The sequence below is a fragment of the Crocodylus siamensis genome, chromosome 2 (assembly GCF_052110815.1).
Source record: "Crocodylus siamensis isolate JL-2025a chromosome 2, ASM5211081v1, whole genome shotgun sequence".
Taxonomy (NCBI): Eukaryota; Metazoa; Chordata; order Crocodylia; family Crocodylidae; genus Crocodylus; species Crocodylus siamensis.
Window position 1 is genome coordinate 144,080,307 of NC_143396.1, and position 20,481 is coordinate 144,100,787.

The 20,481-nt window shown below is 49.3% G+C and overlaps 1 protein-coding gene and 1 pseudogene across 3 annotated transcripts in view; one reads left to right on the top strand and one right to left on the bottom strand.

The window, feature by feature from the left end:
* MAPK10 (mitogen-activated protein kinase 10) overlaps nucleotides 1–20,481 on the bottom strand; it is a 425,444-nt gene that overhangs the window by 164,402 nt on the left and 240,561 nt on the right. The window lies entirely within an intron of this gene.
* LOC149870868 (uncharacterized) lies at nucleotides 4,083–12,700 on the top strand (annotated as a pseudogene).

Sequence of the window (20,481 nt, forward strand, 5' to 3'; positions counted from 1 at the left end):
CCGACAGTGAAGTTCTTTCTAATGTCAAGCCTGAATCAGTCACAGTGGAGTTTCTGACCATTTGACCTTGTCATCCCTTGGGGCACTCTGCTGAACAGACGCTTCCCCAGATCCTGATGAGCACCCATGATAAACTTATAGATGGCCACCAGATCACCCCTGAGCCTGCGCTTTTCCAGGCTGAATAGTCCCATTGCTCTCAGCCTCTCATCATAAGCTCTGTTTTCCTGACCTCTGATCGTGTGTGGCTCTCCTCTACACCCTCTCAAGTTTCTCCACATCCCTTTTGAATTGTGGAGCCCAAAACTGGATGCAGTACTCCAGCCACGACCTCACCAAGGCCGAGTACAGTGGGAGAATGACATCCCGGGATCTACTTGAGATGCATTTATGGATGCAAGCCAGCATTTTGCTCGCTTTACTAGCCGCAGCATCACACTGAAGGCTCATGTTCACCTTGTGGTCAACCATGACCCCAAAGTCCCTTTCATCTGTAGTGCTAACCAGCATAGCACTACTGAGCCTATAAGCATGGTGAAGGTTTTTCCTCCCCAGGTGGAGAACCTTGCATTTTTCGGTGTTGAACACCATCAGGTTCTCCTCTGCCCATTTCATGAGTCTGTCCAGATCTGCCTGGATCACCCTCCTATCCTCATGTGTGGATGCTTTACCCCAGAGTTTGATGCCATCGGTGAACTTGGTCAGTCCACTTCTGACACCAATGTCCACACCATTGTTGACGATGTTAAACAGTATAGGCCCTAAGACAGAGCCTTGTGGGACCACACTGGTCACAGCACACCAAGACGATTAGCTCCAATCGACCACCACCACCCTCTGGGTCCTACCATGGATCCAGTTCCCCAGCCAGCAGATCATGGTGACGTCCAGGCCTCAGTTAGCCAGTTTAGCCAAGAGATGATCACGGGATATCAGATCGAACTTTTTTTAAAGTCGAGGTATACAATGTCAATCTCTTCCCCCTTGTCCAGGTGATAAGTCATAAAAGGAAATGAGATTGGTCAAGCAAGACCTACCCGCAACAAACCTGTGCTGGCTATCCCTCAGGATATTACCTTCAGTTAGTCTGTTAAGGATGGCCTCCTTGATAATCTTTTCCAAGACCTTCCCCAGGATACAGGTCAGGCTGATGGGGCTGTAGTTTGCCGGATCTACTTTCCTCCTTTGCTTGAAGATATGCATGACATTGGACGTCTTCCAATCTTTGGGCACTTCACCAGAGCACCAAGAGCTCTCAAAGATCCATGCTACTGGCTGAGCTATGATGCGTGCCAGCTTACTGAGTACCCTTGGGTGTAACCCATCAGGGCCAGGTGACTTGAAGGTATCCAGCCTGTCAAGGTGTTCCTTCATGAGGTCAGCTTTGATGGAAGGTAAGGAATCTCCCTCACCGGGACCTCCCTGACCCATAGTGGACAAGGCTGTCCCATGGAACTGGTGAAAAACTGACATAAAGTACCCATTTAGCAAGTTTGCTTCTTCCTGGGCGTCAGTTGTCAGTTGCCCCATCTGGTTTATCAGGGGTCCAATGTTGCCCTTGCTTTTTCTCCAGCTCCCCACATATCTAAAAAAGGACTTTTTATTTTCCTTGATATTTGTAGCTAGCTGGAGTTCCATCACAGCCTTGGCTTTCCTGATTTGCTCTCTGCAAGTCTGGACTAAAGCAGAGTATTCCTCTTTGGTGGCAGTTCCAGTTCTCTATCCTTTGTAGGTCTTGCTTTAAAGATGCAGGTGGTCTGTCAGTTCCCTGGAGAGCCAAGGGGGCTGCTGTCCCCTTTTGCTGCCTTTCCTCCAAGACAGGATGGACTTTTAAGAGAACAATTAAAAACATTTAGGCCAAGCCAAAATCTCTTTCAAACTGTTTCTTTAACATCATGCAACACAACCACCCAAGACAGGGCTCCTGTGGGATTTAAGAAATGAATAGGTCTTGTATAAGCCTTTTGCACAGCAGTGAATTTCAGCCTGAAATGTTGTTTGCAAAGTTAACAAAACTCAGAATGAACCTGATGTGATGCTGGGCTAAGTAATAATACTGGAGTTCCAAACTGACAGTAACACACAGTGGGTATGAACATAGCTCAAAAATTAATCTTTTCTCGCAGCCTCCTCTGAACCAAAGTAATTTATCTCCACACATCTCAGTCCATAACTATTATATGCAGATGATTATTTGCAAAACAATATGACAGCAAGAGAGAGCAAGAGTGTCTGTGTAAATAAATTAGTGCTTGAATTTTAAACTGAATGCAATTCAGTTATGCTCATGCTCCATTTTTGTTTGCTTTCCATGAACATTTGTATAATTGAGTTCTGTTGGCTGAACATTCACAAAAACTGAATTTTCAATTTACACGTCAGCATTCACATATTTTCCCTTTTGTCAGTCTTTAGTAGCAGCATTTTTTTTTGGTCTGTAACTTCCTTCCTTCTTTGAACACTTTCTTGTTGAAACTTCTTGAGCATTGCAAAAGTTAGTGTGCAGCAAAAAAGAAGAAATAAACAAAACCCAGAAAACTCCTGGGCAGTCATTCATTTTAGTGACACTAGGAGGGAGAGAGGAAGAAAGCATGAAAAAGGAAAAGCAAACAATTTTAATGTCTTAACATTTTTAATTTGTTGGAAAACATTTTGTACTCATGAAACATTAATCCAGTTTATCGCCTACAGAATACAAATTGTTTCAGCATTTTCATATTTTACAAACCTATTTCTTCAGCTTGTAACTTACTCTAAACTGCGATATAACTATGCAGATTTACATCACCTAGTTTCATAGTTTGTAGGGTCAGAAGGGACCTGAGCAGATTATCAAGTCCAACCCCCTGCCTTGGCAGGAAAAAGTACTGGGGTCAAATGACCCCAGCAAGGTGTTCATCTAGCCTTGTCTTAAAGACCCCCAGGGTAGGAGCCAGCACCACTTTGCTTAAAAGTTGGTTCCAGATCCTAGCCGCCCTGACAGGGAAGTAACGCCTCCTGATGTCTAGTCTGAATCTACCCTCTGCCAGCTTGTGACTGTTATTTCTAGTTACTCCTGGTAGTGCTCGGGGGAACAGGGACTTCCCCAATGCCTGCTGGTCCCCTCTGACTAGTTTGTAACAGGTCACTAGATCCCCCCTCAGCCTTCTCTTGTGGAAGCTGAACAGGTTCAGGTCCCTTAGCCTCTCTTCGTAGGGCCTGCGCTGCTTGAGAGGCATCTGTGGATGCATGACAAGGTATGGTTGGCCTTCCTAACTGCATCATCACACTGCTGGCCCATGTTCATCCTGGCATCAATGATGCCTCCAAGATCCTTTTCTGCCTCTGCACTGACAAGAAGGGAGTTCCCCAGCCTGTAGGTATGCTGCTGGTTCTTCCTCCCCAGGTGCATCACCTTGCACTTGTCAGAGTTGAAACCTATCGTGTTCTCATCTGCCTACCACTGTAACCTGTCCAGGTCTGATTGCAGCCTATTCCTCCCATCTAGCATGCCCACATCCCCCCACATCTTAGTGTCATCAGCAAATTTGAACAGGGTGCTTTTTACCCCCTTGTCCAAGTCACTGATGAAGATGTTGAACAGTGTGGGGCTGAGGACCGAGCCCTGTGGAATCCCGCTGCCCACATCCCTCCAGGTCAAAAATGACCCATCCACCACCACTCTCTGGGTGCAGCCCTCCAGCCAATTAGTGACCCATTTGACTGGGTAGGTGTGGACACCACAGTACCCCAATTTTTTAATGAGAACGGAGTGAGAGACAGTGTCAAAGGCCTTCCGAAAGTCCAGAAAGACTATGTCCACTGCTACCCCTGCTTCTAAGGATTTTGTGACCTGGTCAAAGAAGGCCACCAGGTTGGTCTGACAGGACCTGCCTCTAATGCTTTGGTTGCCCCTAAGCATAAGCTCCCCCACTGGCTACACATGGACACGTGCCAGGATAATTGTCTCAAAAAACTTACCCAGGATTGAGGTAAGACTAACTGGCTCTCAGGAGCCAGGAGCAGGGAGGAGAGAAGGAATCTAGGCACATGGGCACTGTGCACACACATGCGCCCCCTTACCTGACCCAAGGCAGAGGCGAATGCAGCAGCAGCGGAACCAGCAGTGGGGGCAGCATCAGCTGATCCCCCTAAGGTAAGTGGGACAGAGGGACCGGACACAGCTGAGCCAGAGCCAGAGGGGAAGCCCCCTGGATCCCTTTTAGCTGAGTCGGTAGGGAGCTGTGCTGCACGAACAGAGTGCGCAAACTCTGGGCTAGGGGGGACTGTCCCCCCAGGCCAGGGAGTACCCCCGGGGTTAACCCTCAGGGAGCAGGCTCCAGAGGCACCGGAAACCCCCCACGGGGGAGCAGAGGGGGCAGGACTGCTGGCAGGCAGTTCTGGGAAGACTGGAGCATCTGATTGGCTGTTGGGGCAGCGATGGGAATTTCAAACCACTGCCTTTAAAAGCTGTGGTTTGACGTAACACCCAGCACTTGGGAGCCAGGAGCAGGGAGGAGAGGAGGGATCTATGTGCGCCCTTACCTGACCCGAGGCAGAGGCGAATGCAGCAGCAGCAGAACCAGCAGTGGGGGCAGCATCAGCTGATCCCCCTAAGGTAAGTGGGGCAGAAGGACCGGACACAGCTGAGCCGGATCTGGAGGGGTAGCCCCCCAGATCCCTTTTAGCTGAGCAGGTAGGGAGAAACACCCCTGAGCCACACTGCGCCCGGTGTTTGCACTGGCGTTCACACCAGTGGGCGGGCAGGAAGGGCCAGGAGGGAGACTCCTGCTAGGGTAGGGTGAAGGCACCGCACTACACTATAAATAACAGCAACTCATATGATGCTGTCAATGCTGAGTGCTGCTAGGGCCCCTGCTTGGGGGGCACAGACTACCCGGGGCCCAGACAGAGCCCATGGGGGAGCTGGCATCCCCCCACCCCCAGCCTGTGGGGAATGCCCAGCAAGGCCCAGAGGGGTAGGGATTGGAGGCCCTCACACCTGTACTGCAGGTGCCTGCCTTAGGGACCTGGAGGCGCAGGTGAGGGAGCTCCAGGAGGAGGTTAGCAGGCTGAGGGGAATCAGGGAGGCGGAGAATGAAATTGATGGTTGTTTCTTTTCCCTGCAGGGCCATGCACCCAAGGAAGAAGCACCCTGGGAGGTGTCCTCCACTGCAGAGGGGCAGATGGTCACCTCCAGAACCAGGGCTGCTCACAGCAAAGCAGTACCAGTTCCTCCAGTCCCGCTGGAGAACAGGTATGAGGCCCTGGCAACACTGGAGCAGGAGGAAGAAGAGGAGGCAACCGGAGAGGAGGCAACTCCACTCTCCATGCTCCGAACAGGCCGAAGGAGCCAAGCAGTCCCAGAGGATGAAACATCAAGTGATCATCATAGGCGACTCCATCCTGAGAGGTACAGAGGGCCCCATCTGTCACCAGGACCCCTCGACATGCGAGGTCTACTGCCTGCCCGGAGCAAAGATTCAGGACATGACAGGGATGATCCAGGCTGTAATCCCGCCCACCGATTACTACCCCATGGTCCTAATCCACGTGGATACTAATGATGTATCCAGGAGGAGCCCTGATCACCTGATGGTGGACTACCATGCTCTGCGGGGCGTGCTGAAGGAGATAGGTGCACAGGTGGTATTCTCTTCTGTCCTACCAGTGAGCGGACATGGAAGATGACATGAGACCTGCATCACAGAGACCAACTGGCAGCTTCGGGAATGGTGTCTTGAAGTGGGCTTCGGCTTCCTAGACAACGACCTGAACATCACGATGAGAGAGATGCTCGCGTGGCATGGGCTTCACCTTTTCCCCAAAGGTAAGCATGTGTTCTCTTCTAGGTTGGCAGATCTCCTCCGGTGGACTTTAAACTATGCTTATTGGGGGAAGGGGAAGGTGAGGGCAGAGGAAGCCTTGGACCACTAAACCAAGCAGCACCCACAAGTACAGCCCAGCCTAGACCGACGAGCAGAACAAATAACCAGGTAAGCAACAGGGGCAAGGGCAATGCTGAGATTAGGGGGCCACTGCACACATCTTCAGGAGGCCTCAAATGCCTCTACACAAACGCTCATAGTATGGGAAACAAGCAGGAGAAACTTACCTTCCTACTAGCTGACACCAACCCAGACATAGTGGGGCTCACAGAAACATGGTGGGACCCAACGCATGACTGGGCGGTGAATGTCAAAGGCTATAAGCTGTACAAGAGGGACAGGACAGGGAGGAAAGGTGGGGGTGTGGTGCTCTACATTAAGGAGGAATACACATCCTCATCAAGTAGCTCAGGGTCAGAGGAGGCACACTGAAGTGCTCTGGGTTAGAATAAAAGGCAGTTGAGGGGAAAGGGACTTAACAGTGGGGGTCTACTACAGACCACCCAACCAAGGGGAAGAGCTAGACTGGGAATTCTTAAGTCAGCTCATGGAGGTAGTTGGGTCAAAGGACATGGTCATCATGGGTGACCTGAACTTTCCAGACATCTGCTGGGAAGAGAAGTCAGCCAGGTCTGACCACTCACACAGGTTTCTAACCAAAATGCAGGACGTCCATCTAACCCAGGAGGTGCACAGCCCCACCAGGGGAGATGCCCTGTTAGACCTGGTGCTGGTCACGGGTGATGACCTGGTGAAGGGGCTGCGGATGCTCAACCACCTGGGTGACAGCGATCATCACCTCCTGGAATTCACCACCCAGCAAAAGGTGGCAAAGGCCTGCAGCAAGGCAGCAGCCCTAGATTTCAGAAGGGTGGACTTCAATGAGCTAAGGAGAATAGTCGGGGAGGCACCGAGGTCCTGGAGGGGCGGGGAGTCAGGTGTCCAAGAAGAGTGGTCGCTCCTTAAGGAGACGATCCTCCAAGCCCAAAAGGAAGTAATCCCAACACAGATCAAAGTGGGCAGGATGGGGTAAAAGCCCCCATGGCTCACCAAAAGCATCCGGGAATGTCTCCTAGCTAAAAGGGAGGCATACGCCGAATGGAAAGGAGGGACCATCATCAGGGAGGACTATACTGTCGTTGCTCAGAGCTGCAGGGGGATGGTCAGGAAGGCCAAGGCGGAGATGGAACTGGGACTAGCTACCCAGGGACTAGGTACCCAGATCAATGACAACAAGAAGACCTTTTTTAAATACATAGGGGGCAAAAAGAAGGTACCAGGTAACGTGGGGCCCCAGACACGCTAGGAAATCTGGTCGTCACCCCAGATGACAAAGCTAACCTATTTAATAACTTCTTTGCCTCCATTTTCCTGAGCAGAGACTGGATCAGCCCACCACCGGAACCCCCTCAGGCACCAGGGGAGGTTCACCTAGGCCAAGGGTCAATGAGGATCTAGTCAGGGAACTTCTGGAGGGACGGGACATATTTAAATCAGCTGGTCCAGACGATCTCCACCCCAGAGTGCTGAGGGAATTAGTGGAGGTCATTGTGGGACCCCTGGCATGGCTTTATGACCACTCGTGGTGCTCTGGTGTGGTGCCAGAAGACTGAAAGACTACTAACTGGCCTAAGGATGCTCTTGCTGTGTTTGGCAAGAAAAGAGTTTAACCTGGGATTTATTTAATGCCAAAACCACTCAAGATAAAGCTGTGAACACTCCATCAGTGGAGACATTGTAGAATGAACCTGCTAAATCCTGAGAGGACACATTGTTTTATCTCAAGGAAAAACTGCATGACAAAAATCCAATGAACCTCGAAGAGGACTTGCCACATCACATGGAACTTTGACAACTTAAGTATTTTTTAACAGGTTAAAAAACAAACTAAGGAAAATAAGAAACAGTGGAAAACCAAACAGTTCCATTGGATAGAGGAGTGCTAGTAACACCAAGGTTGCAGGTTCTGCCCCTTGTTGGACTAAATGATCTTTTGAGGTCCATTCTTGTTTTACCTCTCTATAATAACAAAGAAGCAATTTTAGGATTCTGGAGGCTGAAGAAAGCTTATTTTTTCTCCACTGGTGATAAAAAGGTCCGAGTAAATTTTATTCTGATATGACACAATTTCACTGGTTGCTGTGTTTTCTTACACAATATATGTCCTCAAATAAGACATCAAGAAAGGGCCTTCAGCCAACAAGGACACTCCTCCAGAGAGATAGATCGCACTTTTGAAAGAGCCACCCCAGATGCCACACAAAGATTTGCTGCAGTAAAAAAAAAAATTCCCACAAATCGTACACCACTAGTTATGACGTATCACCCTTCCTGGAACCTACATGGAAATTCCTCAAACAATTGCTACCCATACTAGAAGAAGACGACCCCCTTCTTAGAGATCTTTCCAGAACCAACCATCTAAGCCTTTAAAGAAGCACCAAACCTTGTTAACCTCATCACCAGAAGCAAACTTCCTATGACCCAAACCACACCCAATGAATTCAGACCATTCCAGGACAAGAAATGCAAAACCAGCCAACACATCTCCACCACTCTGGCAATAACTATACCCCACAACAGAGCCATCACCATTCCTGGATCTTATATCTACACCTTCAGAAATGTTATATATCTTACCAAGTGCACGAAATTCCCTGACGGCAAATATGTAGGAGAAACCAAACAACAATTGTGCACCAGAATGAATACACACCAAAAATCTATCAAAGACAAGAATACCCAACTATCTGTGTGGGTACATTTCTCACAGGGCAATTACTCCCTCTCTCATCTCACAGTTCTAATCATCAAAGGGAAGTTACAAAACACCTTTTGTAAAGTAGCCTATGAGCTTCACTTCATAAATCTACCAGATACAAAAAATCATGGACTCAATATGCACATTGGATTAATGATGACACATTACAAACTGCCTGACATCTGATTCAGTAGGTGATGTCTTTTTCTCCCCACCTTTTCTCCCATACTTTTCTGCCCTTTGTCTCCCTGCTTTCTCACTGTTTCTTTTTTTTTTTGTGAGCCACTTTTTTACCTTGTATTATTACCACTGTAGTGTTTCTATTTCCCTTCTCCCCCGCTTTCTTCCCCCTCCCTTCCCTGCTTTACCTTTTGTTTTTCTAATTTCTACCTACTTTTATTTTCACTGACATCTTAACACACTTTTAGCTTCTCTCATTCTTTGGAGTCTTAGACCAGCAGAGACTCCCTATGCCTGAAGAAGGGTAACTGCACCCAAAAGCTTGCTAAGAACTTTTTTCCAACTACTCAGTTGGTCTAATAAAAGATATCACATCTACTCAAAGAACCTAGCCTCAAATAAGACATACACTTGCTTTTTTTGGAAGGCAAAATATATAAAAAATGATTTTTCCAGAGTAATGGCCAACTGTGACACAGAACACAAAGTATCCAGGAAGTGTGGCATCCCAGGAGACAGTCTGGGCAAGATAGTGGGAATGTCCTGGTGTTACAGGACAGCAACTAGGATGGACTCCAGACCCATGCAAGGGCAGGGGTAAAACTGTTTCATTTTTCCTGTAAATAGCTCTTTATACAAGTTCCTGTAAATAAAGTGTTGCTTCCATACCACAAACCTCATTAACGTCCTGCAGCCTGCATACAGAAGCTTACATGCCCTGAAACAGCAAAATTGCCGTTCCAGAACAAGATAAAGTGTACATCTTGTGGTGGGCCGGTAAGGGGTGCTCCTGCACTGAGCCACCCACCTCACTGTGCCTGACCACCTTCCAGGCTCCAAGTACCTCCTTGGGGGCACCTTACATCTGGCCAACCCTCTTCCTGTAGCAGACCTGCAACCCTGGGGTTAATGTTGCCACCACCCAAGGTCTGGACTGTTCTTATCCCTGTGCCCTCTGGGAAACACAGGCCTAGTAGTCATAGAGGGTACTCAACCCACTGCAAGAACTTGGGGTGTTTCCCTTAGTCTGAAGCACAAATAGTGGTCTCCCTTAGTCAGCCAGACCAAGGGGACCCGAAGACATAATCTAGACCCTCTCCCAATAAGTCTCCTATGCTAGGGACAGAGGAGAACTTCATTGATTACAAGGAGTAGGTTTGGAGTAGGGTACAGAATAGAGCAATATCAGAGAAATACCCTAGAGCAAACAGGGTGGCTGGGTAGCCTTTGATCATACACCTGTGTAACTGCAAGCTATATATCTAGTTAGATCTCAAGTAGCTTACCCACAAGTGTCATCCAGAGGCTGACAGAGCTTTCCTCTTGAGGCAGGCAGTTTATAGCAAGTCCATGTGTTTTGAGAGAGAGAGAGAGCGCTGCAGCTTATCTCTATGTTTCCATCATAGCTGCTGCTGGCACCAGCTGAGGTGAATCAATCCAGCTTCTAGTTTCATGCTGCTTTTGAAGTAGTTTAGCACATGCTCGTGCTTGAGCCTTGCCTTTCTAGCCTCATGCTCACACTGTTCCTTCTTGTGCCAGAGCTGTGCTGCATTCTCTGCCAGCTCCATCTTTTTTAACTCTAGCTCAAACTTTAGCCTGCACTGGGCTTCCTGAGCTTCCAGCTCTAGCCTGTATCTCTGGAGGTCCAACCCATTGAGTGGAGAAGGGGGTTGCTCCTTGGGCATTTCTATCTCAAGGGGCTCACTCCTGGTGGGTCATCAGAAAGAGCAATTCCATCATCTCCACTCCCACTTGGAACCAGGATGGGCAATACCTTGCTTCACTCATAGTTCAGCAGGACATAAATCAGGTTCTGTCTCTTTTGCCCTCTTTTTCTTTGGATGCCTATCTCCTTCAGCTTCTCCACCAATTGGACCTTGGTCAGGTGGTCATACTTGTCAGCCATCCTACATGGCTACTTTACCCAGTTGACCCGATGCTGAATTAAGAATTTGTTTGCTTAAGTGTTTGCAATAACTCTATTCCCTTCCCCAAATTATGCCTTCAAGACAGCAGGCTGTTGGATCTGACCTCTAGCACCATGTGTGGCGGGCCAGTAGGGGGTGCTCCTGCACTGAGCCACCCATCTCACTGCACCTGACCACCTTCCAGGCTCCATGGGGGCACCTCATGTCTGGCCGACCTCTTTCCTGGAGCACACGCCCAGGCTTGCTATGGTTGTGAGAGGTTTAGTATAGGACTCAGCCCCTTGTGCTTGATGCCACAGCCCTCTTGGCAACCAGAAGTAAGCAGATTCTGTACTCTGATATTCCTCCCTGTTTCTGTTTCACCAAAGTAAAAGCAGCTTTCCTGCTTAAGATATGCACCCCTATTTGGAGGGCTGATTTTGGTAAAATGTATGTGTCCTATGCAAGTAAATATGGTATTTGATCTTATTATTTTCCACTTTCTCCAGTTTACTTTGTCTGTTATTGGGTACTCTTTCCTACATCCCATAATTGGAAAGTTAAATACATATCATGGATGTTTGCAAAATAATATATTAAAAAGGCATCTTCATAGATCAAGAAATAGTTATATGCACTTATATACAAACCTTTGTTAAAGATATTGAACCACGTGACTCTGTGTGTGTGTCACAGTGCACTCAGGTGCCCTGAGCCTGAGAGCGAAGACTGCTCTGGGGAGACCCCTAGTGGCAGAAAGGGGGAGGCTCAGCTGCCAGTCACCAGGGCTGCACAGGTGCTGGTTGCTGGGGCAACTGGTAAAACCAGCTGACAGGAAGGGGCAGAACTTATCCTTTCTTAAGCCCAGGTAGGAGGACAGGAAAGCAGACCCTCTCCAGCAGCCGTGGGAGTAGGGACTCAGCTTGGACAGACAGAGGGGAGGACTCTGGCAGTGAGAGCATCCCCTGGTTGCTGCTGGGGTTGGGGGGGCCCTCCTCCCCCCCCCCCCCCGCTCCCTCACTCTCTAGAAGGGAGTAGATTTTGTTTGACCGGACAGTCTAGTTTTTATGTTGTAGCCCAGGGGCTTCATGTTTTATGTTTACTGTTTTGACCGGAGGACTGGGTGAGGCTGTTAGGGGTTGGAGAAGGCCTCACAGGGACTCCCCAGTAGTATGGGGGTTCCTGGCACCTGAGAGGGTGCAGCATTTGCAGGGTGCAGTGGCCCTAACCCCAGAGTGAGGGGCGGGCAACGAGGAGCCCCAGAACCCTGAGAGAGAGGGGACAGCGAGGAGCCCCCAGGAGAGGGGACAGCGAGGAGCCCCAGAGTGAGAAAGGGGGCAGTGAGGAGCCCTGGGAGTAAAGAGGAGGGCCAGAACATAACAGGGCCCAGGTCAAACCACGTCAACTCCATCTGCGAGACTTGGGCTGTGGTGTAGGGGAGGAAAAGGAGCTGCAGGTAGCGTCCCCTGTCACCAGGGCGTGGAAAAATGGGCAGCCTCCCGCTGATTACAACCCTCTTCTAATCAAGTAATATCAAGTTGTGGCAGGCGAGTAAGAAGGTGGTTGGCCCATTACAGGAGGGCAGAGCCAACCCAGAAAGGCTCCAATAGTGATACTCCTGTCACAATGGTGTATTGGCAGGGAAATTTTTACACGGCAGTATGCATCATAAGATGTTGGTTTACCCGAGTAAAGAAGCGAGCCCTTGGGCCCATGCAGAAAAAGGAACAACCTGTGGACCAGTTATATTGAAAGATGCAATGGCTGCTTTAACAAGCTGTGCAACAACAGACCCAGTTGGCCACCGTGATCGAGAACACGCAGCTCCAACCGATGATGCAGGTAGGACTGTGTGGCTACAGAGCCTGAGTCGACCCTGGGGTGGAAAAGGTGCTACCTCCATTGCTGACAGAAGTAATAATAGAGGAAAAAAGCGTAGTGGTGATGCTGGACTTGGGCTCAGTGCAGACCATGGTACAGAGTGATGTGCTACCAGCAGGGGAGAAGGGGAGAGTGGATCGCACGAGGGTGTGGTGTTGGGACGGGGACCCCCTTGACTTTGACAGAGTGAGGGTCGACCTACAGGTGGGTAACAAGACCCACAGGATGTTAGTGGGGGTCGCCGAACACCTACCCTATCCAGTAGTATTGGGCTGCGACTGGCCCGAACTGCTGGAAGAGATGGCGGTTTTAAGAGGTGCAGAGACCGCGGAGGGTTTTGTCGGGGAAACCAAACAACCCCTCTCCAAAGAGGAAGTGGGACAAAGGATCAATGTCACCTGTTTGGGGGATGAACACTTTCAGCTCGAGCAAAGCCATGAGGCCAATTTTTGGGCAGCGTTGCAAGAACACCTAGCCCGAAGAGACAACAAGGTGCTGAGGCCGGGACTGATGAGGACTACTCCAAGGTTCGAGTTAAGAAATGGCCTCCTCTACCGGATTAAGCAAAGGAAATCAGAAGGAAGGGAGGTCACGCAGCTGCTGGTCCCGCGGCGGTATCGACAGGCTTTACTGAAGGTGGCTCATGAGCTCCCCATGGGCGGGCACCTGGGCTGGGACAAAACAGAAGCATACATTCAGGCAAGGTTCTATTAGCCAGGTCTAGTGCGGGAAGTTGCAAGTTACTGCACTTCATGTCCTGTATGCCGAAAGGTCAATCCAAGACCACCTCCAAAGGCCCCTTTAATCCCAATGCCACTGGTAGAGGTTCCTTTTGAAAGGGTGGCAGTGGACATCGTTGGGCCACTGCCCCGGAGCAGCAGTGGAAACCAGTACATTCTAGTTCTGCTGGATTATGCAACACGTTACCCAGAAGCTGTGCCAATGTGAACAGTATCTGCCCCGAAGGTGGTGAATGAACTTCTGAAGATATTTTCCCAAGTAGGACTCCCTGGAGAATTACTGACTGACCAGGCAACAAAATTTACATCGTGCATATTTGAGAAAGTCAGTAAAGCACTGGGGATTAAACACCTGAAGACAGCAGTGTATCATCCCCAAACAGACGGGCTGGTGGAACGTTTTAACCAGACATTGAAGCAGATGCTAAAGAAATTTGTGGTGGAGAGCCCTCAAAATTGGGACAAAATGATACCCCTATTGTTGTTTGCAGTAAGGGAGGCACCCCAGGCGTCCACCGGGTTTTCACCCTTCAAATTATTGTACGGTCGGCAACCCAGGGGGATCTTGGACCTGATTAAAGAAAATTGGGAGGAACAGCAAAGTAGAGACCAGATGTTGTCCAATATGTAATCCAACTATGAGAATGCCTTGAAGCAGCTTGGAGCATGGTTTTAGGGAATCTCAGAGAAGCCCAGCGATGAGAAGTAAGACACTACAACCAAGGCGCACGGGAAAGGAAGTTTGATGTGGGGGACCAGGTGTTGGTCCTATTGCCTGACAGTGAAAGCAAGTTACTCACCCGGTGGCAGGGACCCTACGAAATCACACCCCAAGTGGGACCGGTGGACTACGAGGCATACCAGCCAGATAAGAAAAAAAAGAAACAGGTATACCATGTCAATATGTTAAAAAAATGGGAAGACTGGGAGTGTATGTACTTAGCCCCTCACCCCTAGGAATTAGAGTTGGGACCCACATTGACTGAGGAGAGTGGACCAGGTGATGTAGAACTGGCCCCGCAGTTGTTGGAAAAACAGAGGAGGCAGGCAGCTGAGCTGGTCGAAGACTTTGGAGATGTGTTCCGGGGAACCCCTGGGGAAGCCCCGGGTGTAGTGCACCGTATAAAAACTCCCCTGGGCCAGGTGATACGGGAGAATTGGAGGCAGATTCCCCAGAGACTCCAAAGCCAGATAAAAGCAGAGATTGCAATGATGTTAGAGAATGATGTCATATGCAAATCGCACAGCGACTGGTGGAGCCCCATCGTGGCAGTGCCGAAGCCTGATGGGAAAATCTGCCTTTGCATCGATTATTGAAAAGTAAATGCAATAGCCAAGTTTTATGCCTATCCGATGCCCAGGGTGGATGAATTAGTAGAAAACATTGGGCAAGCTCATTACATTTCCACCTTAGACCTGACAAAGGGGTACTGGCAGGTCCCCATGGCAACTGAAGACCAGGAAATGACGGCTTTCACCACCCCATGGGGGCTCTTCCAATTCCAACACATGCCGTTTGGGCTGCATGGAGCTGCGGCTACATTTCAATGATTAATGGATAAGGTACTAGCTCCCCACGGGGGTTAAGCCACAGCATACGTTGATGATATTATTATATATATGGAAAGCTGGGATGAACACCTCGCTGCATTGAGAGCAGTGGTGCAAGATCTGAGGAGGGCTGGGCTGACAGCAAACCCAAAGAAGTGTACAATAGGAAAAGAGGAAACACAATACCTAGGGTTCCTAGTAGGGAGTGGGAAGGTGAAACCGCTGTTGAGCAAAGTGGAGGCTTTGCAGAAGTACCAGACCCCCCGTACTAAAAGGCAAGTAAGAGCTTTCCTGGGGTTAGCCGGTTACTATAGGAAGTTTGTGCCTTGCTTCACGGATCTGGTTGTACCGTTGGCAGAGATGATAAAAGCAGGGGCTCCAACCAAAGTAAAATGGACACCGGAGGCAGAAAAGGCATTTCAAGCAGTAAAAGACGCGCTGTGCCTACAAGAAGAAGGTCCCGGGTAACGTGGGGCCCTTGCAGGATGCTTTGGGAAATTTGGTCATCACACCAGACAACAAAGCTAACATGTTTAACGATTTCTTTGCCTCTGTCTTCCTAAGCAGGGACCAGAACAGCCACCTCCCTGATGGGCCCCCCTTGGGCCCCAGGGGAGGCACACCTGGGCCAAAGGTTAGTGAGGAACTAGTTAGGAAACTTCTGGAGGGGCTGGATGTATTCAAGTCAGCTGGCCCAGACGATCTCCACCCTAGAGTCCTAAAGAAATTGGCCAAGGTCATTGCAGGACTCCTGGCATGGCTTTATGAGCACTCGTGGTGCTCTGGTGTGGTGCCAGAGGACTGGAAGAGGGCCAACATGGTTCCCATCTTCAAAAAGAGGAGGAAGGAGGACCCATGAGACTATAGGCCACTTAGTCTTACCTCGATCCTAGGTAAGCTGTTTGACAAAATTATGCTGGCACACATCCAGGAGGGGCCAGCAGGGGACTGTATGCTTAGAGGCAACCAACACGGGTTCATCAGTGGCAGGTCCTGTCAGACCAACCTGGTGGCCTTCTATGATCAGATTACCACATCATTAGATGCAGGAGTAGCAGTGGACATAGTCTTCCTGGATTTCTGGAAGGCATTCGACACTGTCTCTCACCCCGTTCTCATTAAGAAACTGGGGGACTGTGGTGTCGATGCCCACACAGTTACCTGGGTCACCAACTGGCTGGAGGGCTGCACCCAGAGTGTGGTAGTGGATGGGTCCTTCTCAACTTGGAAGGACGTGGGCAGCGGGGTTCCACAGGGCTTAGTCCTCGGGCCCGCACTGTTCAACATCTTCATCAGCGATTTGGATGAGGGGGTAAAAAGCAACCTGTTCAAATTTGCTGATGACACTAAGATGTGGGGGGATGTGGGCACACTAGAAGGAAGCATCAGGCTACAATCAGACCTAGACAGGTTACAAGGGTGGGCAGATGTGAATAGGATGGGATTCAACACAGACAAGTGCAAGGTGATGCACCTGGGGAGGAACAACCGGCACCATACCTACAGGTTGGGGAACTCCCCTCTTGTCAGCACGGAGGTGGAAAAGGATCTTGGAGTCATCATTGACTCCAAGATGAACATGGGTTGGCAGTGTGGGGAGGCAGTCAGGAAGGCCAACCATACCTTGTCATGCATCCACAGATGCATCTCAAGCAGGTCCAAGGAGGTGATCCTCCCCCTCTATGTGACACTGGTCAGGCCGCAGCTGGAGTACTGCGTCCAGTTCTGGGCGCTGCACTTCAAGAGGGATGTGGACAGCATTGAGAGGGTCCAGAGGAGGACCACTCGCATGATCAGGGGACAGCAGGGCAGGCCGTATGAGGAGAGGCTACGGGACCTGAACCTGTTCAGCCTCCACAAGAGAAGGCTGAGGGGGGATCTTGTGGCCTGTTATAAACTAGTCAGGGGGGATCAGCAGGCATTGGGGGAGTCACTATTCCCCCGTGCACTGCCAGGAGTGACCAGGAATAACGGTCACAAGCTGGCAGAGGGCAGGTTTAGGCTAGATATCAGGAGGAGCTACTTCACGGTCAGGGCGGCTAGGATCTGGAACCAGCTTCCAAGAGAAGTGGTGCTGGCTCCTACCCTGGGGGTTTTTAAGAGGAGGTTGAATGCAGATCTTGCTGGGGTCATTTGATCCCAGTATTATTTTCTGCCATGGCGGGGGGTCGGACTAGATAATCTGCTCAGATCCCTTCCGACCCTAGAAACTATGAAACCACTTTTATACACACCGGACTTTGAGAAGCCTTTCCTGGTGCAGACTGATGCATCGAACGTGGCCATCGGTGCAGTGTTGGTTCAGAGAGGAGGAGAGGACAAGCACCCCATAGCCTATATAAGCAGGAAGTTACACCCGCTGGAATGGAGTTATGCCATGGTAGAGAAAGAATGTCTGGCAATTAAATGGGCTACTGAAATGCTTCAATATTATTTGTTAGGATGAAGATTCACGTTGATAACCGATCATGCGCCCCTGAGCTGGTTGCAGAGCATGAAGACAGACAATGCAAGGCTCATGAGATGGGCCCTTAGTCTTCAGCTGTTTTAAGATGGAACACCACCCTGGAACTCAGAATGTAAATGCTGATTTTCTATCGAGACAGTATGAAGAGAGGGAGGGGCCAGGAGGAATGGAAGGATCCTCAACCAGAGAGAGAAGAAGATGGCATATAGTTGGAGGCCCTAACCGCCCTGCTAAGAGGCAGGGTGAACCCCCCATACGGAGATCTACCAAGTGGAGCCAACCAATTGGGCGACTTGTGAAGGATAGGGAGGTGGCAGGGAGACGAACCCCCAACAATGACAATAAGGTGCCTGCCATCTCCATTAGGACCATCCTACAACCCGAAAAGGCACCCTACCAAGGTTGGCTAGTGCGGGGGGACTACCTGTGGTGGGTAACTCCCGACAAATCCCACATGGTGCACCTTGGGTACAAGGAGAGTAGAAGGCACCTAAAAACCTCCGCCCTCTTGTACCTAGATGGTCGGGTGCCAGAGGAGACGGCTGGGGAGGGACAGAGCACCCACTGAAAGGGAAGATTTGGCTCGGTGAGTCAGGAGCAAAAAGGGAAGGAGGTGTGTCTCAGTGCACTCAGGTGCCCTGCTCCTGAGAGCAGAGATTGCTCTGGGAAGACCCCTAGTGGCAGAAAGGGGGAGGCTCAGCTGCCAGTCACCAGGGCTGCACAGGTGCTGGTTGCCAGGACAACTGGTAAAACCAGCTGACAAGAAGGGGCAGGGCTTATTCCTTCTTAAGCCCAGGTAGGAGGCCAGGAGAGCAGTCCCTCTCCAGCAGCCATGGGAGTAGGGACTCAGCTCGGACAGACAGAGGGGAGGACTCTGGCAGTGAGAGCATCCCCCGGTCGTTGCTGGGGTTGGGGAGTCCTCCTCCCCTCCCCCCCCGCTCCATTACTCTCTAGTAGGGAGTAGTTTTTGTTTGACCGGATGGTCTCGTTTTTATGTTGTAGCCCAGGGGCTTTATGTTTTATGTTTACTGTTTTGACCGGAGGACCGGGTAAGGCTGTTAGGGGTTGGAGGAGGCCTCATAGGGACTCCCCAGTAGTGTGGGGGTTCCTGGCGCCTGAGAGGGTGCAGCATTTGCAGGGTGCAGTGGCCCTAACCCCAGAGCAAGGGGTGGGCAATGAGGAGCCCCAGAGTCCTGAGAGAGAGGGGGCTGGCGAGGAGCCCCAGAGTGAGAGAGGGGGCAGTGAGGAGCCCTGGGAGTAAAGAGGAGAGCCAGAACATAACAGGGCCCAGGTCAAACTACATCAACTCCATCTGCGAGGCTTGGGCTGTGGTGTAGGGGAGGAAAAGGAGCCACAGGTAGCGCCCCCTGTCACCGGGGCGCAAAAAAATGGGCAGCTTCCCGCTGATTACAAAGCTCTTCTAATCAAGTAAGATCAAGGTATAGCAGGCGAGTAAGCAAGCGGTTGGCCCATTACAGGAGTGCGGAGCCACCCCAGAAAGGCTCCGATAGTGATACTCCTGTCACAGTGTGGCATTACAGATACATGTTAGTGTGTCTGATCCAAAACCCTTTGATGTCAATAACATGATTCCTGCAGATGCCAATACGTTTTGGATCAAGTTCAGCATGTTGGCTGTTCATTAAATGCTAGACTGGTGATCACCATGTCCAGGACATACAGGGTTGACATAAGAAGAAGGTAGAAGTATAAAGGACACTGGGAACTTTTTTTACTCTTCTACCTTATGCTGTACAGGGACCAGTCAGTATGATAAAGCAAGACTGCTAGACTAGCACTGATGGTGCCTCCTCAAAACATACCTATAAATTTCCCACATCTCTGAAGCATCCAGAAGAGTGTGATCCACACAGAAAGCCTCATATAGTATAGGTTGGTGGATCTCTCGGTTAGTGTACATTCTCCTGAATCCACAGGAACAAATCCAGGTTATTTAGACTGAATTATTTTGGGAGCATTGAGCTTTCTTCCTCCTCACCCCTATTTGCCTCTGACACAGACAATAAAGCCAAAACCTGCCCCTGAGAGGTATACGTAAAGATTTCTAGGAATAAAAAGGCTTGCACATGGCTAAATCTGTATATTCTTTGCATTAACTGTAAGCTCTGATTGATTTGAGCAGCCCTAAAAAGAACAATCAATACTATTATTCATTAATGGCTACCCACAAAACCAAGACCCAGAGAAAAGCAAAGCAGAACCATTTTTGATGAGCTAAGTGTTCTTTTTCTTCTTGTTAGCATTGTTTCTATTGATAATTTTCATTTTTAACACCCTTCTCATCATGTTCCTTTTCCTTCCTGATCTGTGTGGGCAGATAACACTTCACAACAAAACTTGCCATTATTTAGGATTTTGATCTGCAAAATGCTTCCCCTGTTCAACCACAGGGTGCTTCCGTTCAGGTCATTGGATTTGCTTTCTTTCAACATTCTTCTTTCCAAATGATCCTCAGGCCAGTTTTTGATTTACACCCAAAGGCCTTTAAAATGTTCAAGTTCACTAACAAATACATCCCTCTGCTCTGTTTCAGTCTATATTCATTTAGCGCTTCCTTTAATGATAACACTTAACATTTAGCTATTACACAGCATTTCACAAGCTTCACATTTTCTGCCTCTGTTGCCTTTCACAGTCTCAGCTGCTTTCATATTTTAATATGTATATTTGTAGTCTAGTTGGGTTGTTATGCTTTTCAGACTTCTAGTAATTGTAACAGTGATTACTACAGGCAAACTCTTACTCAAAAATCTAATGAGGAGTAGTTCAAAAGTTCCACCCTACACATGAGTTCAAAGTACTTGTGCCAAAGGAGAATGATTAGAAATGCTACATGAGCAAGTGAGCATGAAACCTCCTTGTTTCCTCCAATGGGCTGCAAGACAAATCCAAGAACATCCCACAAGTACAAGTGATTAAAAAGTAGCTGGCATAAAGATTAGATTAGGCAGAGATTCAAGAAAGAAAGATAGAAAGAAAAACTCACATGCACACACTGTAATCTTCTCAGGACCTCTCCTGAATCACAAAACAATGGCATTTAAACTGTTATTAATTCATTCATTTATTTATTTTAGTACTCAGGCATTTAGAATTAAATTGTTAA